The 5,096-nt window shown below is 44.5% G+C and overlaps 1 protein-coding gene across 11 annotated transcripts in view; it reads right to left on the bottom strand.

Annotated features, from left to right (window-relative positions):
* FAM49B (family with sequence similarity 49 member B) overlaps positions 1-5,096 on the bottom strand; it is a 137,024-nt gene that overhangs the window by 33,578 nt on the left and 98,350 nt on the right. The window lies entirely within an intron of this gene.

The raw sequence follows: 5,096 nt of genomic DNA, 5'->3' as shown, positions 1-5,096 counted from the left end.
AGGAATGCCAAAGTATTTCATGAAAAGGGCTTATTTTTTTCAACGAGTTCAGTTCTTCTGGACACCCAATTCGTACATCCCCAGTTTCAATTATGCTTCGGGAGAACCTGCAGAACAGCAACTAGCCATCATAAATTCACTGTGGTCATGGTACTGCCAAATGCAAAACACTTACTACTTACCCCATTTCAGTGGCTTCAATAAATTGAAAGGATCTAATGTAGATGTTAAGCTCTTGAAGAAGGGGAGGGGAGGGGAGGGGGAGTGCGAGTTAAATGGATACAGATCACTAGTCTAACTTCTGGACTCAAGGGGAACAATCCAAGAATCAAAATTTGATACCAGATTAGCATACAATATCTGAAATGGTTAATACATGGTGTAAGACAACTGCAAGTCAGGGTTTTTGAGAAACCTTAAGTTTTCACTCATTCCAACAATGGTTATTTGGAGAGAATAAGCATAAAACCATGCACTTACTGGATATTGTTACTTGCGGATGCAAGACTGAAGCAGTGAGTTAAGCACTGCATGCAAATGTTTAATCCAATGCTATCAACTGTGCAACCTCCAAATGAAAGCCAGAATTAGATCAATTTAAAAAGAGGACAACTGAAAGGCACTAGAACTCAAGGCCACCTACTCCTGCCAACAAGATTAGATTATTTCCTGAATTGATTGCATGATCTGAGAACAGCCAGGAAAAGGCACAACCCATCAAAAAAATTATCCCTACACTTTTAGTTGTGTATCTCATTTCAAACTACAGCTTATTTTTAGGTATTTCAAATGAAGTTCAAGATCAAAAAGATATTATCTAAGATCAACATGGCAACTTGATACATATTTATCATTTATTCAGTAGAAGATCAGCATGGCCCCTAGGACTCTAGCAGCTTCTATTAAGTAGGAAGAGAACCAGAGATATACAAAAGCAGCCTTCAGTATTTGAGACTAATGATCTCCAATCTCCTTTACATTAAAAAGCTTTTTAAAAAAAAATCAGCACCTACAAGGTCCTCACTTGCCATAAGAATTGCTTCCCTGCATATCTAAAAAGTTTATTTTTTGGTAGACAAAATTAAGTTGGGAGAAACGAGATTAATGCATTTGAATGCATTAATACATTTGAAACCCATCACTCCAACCTAGAGAGACAGCTTAAAACTAGGCAAGCTCTCCTTCCACTCCGACAGCTCAAGAATAAGTCATATGATAAATTATTATATTTTAAGATAATACTAGCTATGCATTTATTACAATACATCCATCATAGGGCACATTTTGGCATTTCCACCTCTCAAAACCATGTCACCTTATGGGAACATGTGCATCAGTTAACTGAACGTTTAGAGATGACAGCTCTATTAATAGCCCTACAAGTTTGTGTTACTGAGTAATCTGACTGCATCAGGATTTGTTCCTTTTGTAAGAAGCAGGTGGTGCTAAAAGATTTAGCATATGCTCTCAAATGAATGGCCTGTTCAGAAATATCCAAGCTTCCAAATGTTCCAGAGGCTTACCTTTGAACACTCAGTTAGATGGACCTTGCTCTCTGTATTTACACAAACTTCAAATTACGGGTATGATTTAAATTGGAACCCATATTTTAAGGGAAGATCTTCAAGAGAATCATCAAGGAGCACATCTCTGGGGGGCCAGCAGGGGAGATCGTGCTCAGGGGCAATTAGCATGGGTTCATCAAAGGCAGGTCCTCCCTGACCAACCTGATTGCCTTTTATGACCAAGTAACTCAATCCTTGGATGATGGTGTCGCCGTGGACGTAGTCTTTCTGGACTTTAAGAAGGCCTTTGACACCATCTCTCACCCCATCCTCATCAATAAATTAAGTGACTGTGGCATTGATGCCTGCACAGTTGGATGGGTAAAAAATTGGCTGATGGGGCACACCCAGAGAGTAGTGGTAGACAGGTTGTACTCAACTTGGCGAGATGTGAGCAGTGGGGTACCCCAGGGCTCAGTCCTCAGGCCCGCACTGTTTAACATCTTCATTAGCGACTTGGACAAGGGGATGGAAAGCACGCTGTCCAAATTTGCTGATGACACTAAGATGGGGGGCGAGGTGGACACACTTGAAAGGAGAGAGAGCCTGCAACTAGATTTAGACAGACTACAAAAGTGGGCAGATGAGAATAGGATGGGGTTCAACGTAGACAAATACAGGGTGCTGCACCTTGGGAGAAGGAATCCACAGCATACATGCAGGCTGGGGCATTCCCTTCTTGAAAGCACAGAGCCAGAAAGGGATCTCGGAGTTATTATTGACTCCAAAATGAACATGAGCCACCAATGCCAGACCGCGGCCAGCAAGGCCAGCCATACCTTGTCATGCATCCAAAGGTGCATCTCAAGCCGGTCCAGAGACTTGATACTCCCCCTCTATGCGACTTTGGTCAGACCGCATTTGGAGTACTGTGTCCAGTACTGGGTGCTGCACTTCAAAAGCGATGTGGCCAGCCTGGAGAGGGTTCAGAGGAGGACCACCCGCTTGGTGAGAGGGCAGCAGGACAGGCCCTACGAGGAGAGGCTGAGGGACCTGAACCTGTTCAGTCTCAGCAAGAGGCTGAGGGGGGACCTGGTGGCTGCCTACAAATTCATCAGGGGAGATCAGCAGCAAATAGGCAGAGCCCTTTTCTCCCCAGCACCACCTGGGGTGACCAGGAACAATGGTAATAAGCTGATGGAGAACAGGTTTAGGTTAGAGATCAGAAGGCAATATTTTACAGTTAGGGTGGCCAAAATCTGGAACCAACTTCCCAGGGATAAGCAATTGGGGGCTTGGAGGAACCAAAGATACAAATTCGTTTGCAAAGCTTCACCTGGGCAACCAAAGCAGAGCGAGACTTGCTGAATGCCACACAGGAAGTCTGCAACACTCAGAGGTCCAAGGCATGAGTCCAATAAATTAACTGACAAACCAAATCCTCAAGTGTTAAAATTATACATAGTGGTATTATGCAATCTGCCTGGAGACGCTTTTAAAATTTTAAGCATATATGTGATCCCCAATTACTACTTTTGTGTGTATCGTTTGATTCACTGAAACCTCCCACCAATTTTTTCAATGCTAAAAATAAGCCTTTATGCATTTTTACTTTGACAAGGCTTGCTTTGGTCCAGCAGGATAATAGTCATCTGTCAGATATCTCTTGGTTCAAAATGCCTTCATACAACAAAAGTTTGTCCTACAGGAATCTGACTCCAGTTTCTTTTCTAAGAACATTAACAAATATATCATTGCCATGCTTCATTGAAGCCCTACTATTAAACACCACAGAATACATACTAGTTTTAGAAATCAAGATGAGATTACTTAGAGGTAAAAACATCCTTGTGATGTCACACAAAGGATTCATTCATCTTCCCATTTTTTTATTATTATTATTATTACTTTACCCAACTATGACCAGAGGGCAAGCACTGCACAAACACAATGAAACTTGCATTTTTCATTTTGTACCAGTTCAAATATGGAGGTGTCCAAGAACATCACTAAAATGAAGTTTGAGCACAATTAACAGTAAATAGAATTATTACTGGGGAACGTCCTCAAATACAGGGGAGCCAAAGATACATCATGGAAGCCTATTTCTTTGGTCTTCAGTGCTGTCTGTGGGTCTTAGACTGGCCTCACGCACTGCAGACAGCACATGCTGGCCCCAGCTCTGTATGCTGCATGAAGCGTATAGAGCCAGTCTGTGTGCCCTGCATGTGGAACAAGGGGCTGGAGGCAGACTCCCTGCAGGGTGAGTCCATGCAGCATGCACAGACTGGCCCTGAGAGCTGGACTGTCCCGACCCACAGGCCAGGATGAATTCAACGAGCTTGCTCTGATGATGCGTATGTATAAGACAAACCGAGATGCTTATCGGGGGGGGCGGGGAAGAGGAGGAAGGGAGCTGTGTCTCTGTCCATGTAGCTAGTTGGTCCGCAGACTGTGCCAGTGCATGGGATTGTTGTGTCCAAAGTGCAGGACTTCGCACTTGTCCTTGTTGAACCTCATGACATTTCTTTTGGTCCAATCCTCCAATTTTATCAAAGTTTCTCTGAACCCTAGCTCTACCCTCCAGCTTATCTATTACTCCCCCCAAATTGGTGTCATCTGCAGACTTACTGTCAGCACGCTCCATTCCATCTTCCAGGTTGTAGATGATGATACTGAACAAAACTGGCCCCAGGACCAACCCCTGGTGCACTCCACTTGATACCCATTGCCATCTAGACATTGAACCACTGATACCTACCTTCTGAGCCCAACCATCCAGCCAGATTTCTATCAATCTTCAACCTTACAGTCCATTCATCCAACCCATAACTCCTTAATTTGCATGCAAAAATATTGTGGGGAAACCGTATGAAAAGCCTTGCTAAAAATCAAGGTGCATCACATCCACTGCTTTCTCCACAGAGCCAGTTATTTCATCATGGAAGGCAATCAGGTTGGTCAGGAATGACTTGCCCTTGGTAAAGCCATGGTTTCTAATCACCTTCTCCAAGTGCTTAGAAATGGATTCCTTGGAGACCTTCTCTAGGATTATTCCAGGCACTGAAGTGAAGCCGACTAGTCTGTAGTTTCATTATTTTATTATTGGAACAATAAAAGCTGAAGGGTCTATAGCAGTGGTCTCCAACCTTTTTGAGCAGGAGATCACCTCTGGCATTTAAAAGCAACTCAACATCTAGTGTGCGCTGCCACCCCGCTATTCCACCCAGCAGGTAAGTCTGTGGGGAGGGAAGCAGATCAAGGCAGAGGGCACCCTCGGGCCGGTCACCGGGGCAATGCCTCCCCAGTAGGTAAGTCTCACTCGGCTGGGGCCCCACTCAACTTATCCCTGCTCCTGCCTCTGTGGCACTGTCCCTCACTGTGGGGGCCTTGATCTAGCCCCCTTCCCTTTCCTCCCCCATGGACCAACTTGCTGGGCTGGAGCGCACACATGCATGTATGTGAGCATTCAGCCCCCCACCCCAGCCTCGAATCAACTCCAAGATTCATAGATGTTAGGGTTGGGACCTCAACAGATCATCGAGTCCGACCCCCTGCATAGGCAGGAAAGAGAGCCCGGTTCGGAAAACC

Source organism: Alligator sinensis, unplaced genomic scaffold, assembly GCF_000455745.1.
Source record: "Alligator sinensis unplaced genomic scaffold, ASM45574v1 scaffold307_1, whole genome shotgun sequence".
Classification (NCBI taxonomy): domain Eukaryota; kingdom Metazoa; phylum Chordata; order Crocodylia; family Alligatoridae; genus Alligator; species Alligator sinensis.
Note: the sequence above shows the minus strand (reverse complement) of the source record. Positions and strands in the feature narration are given on the sequence as shown.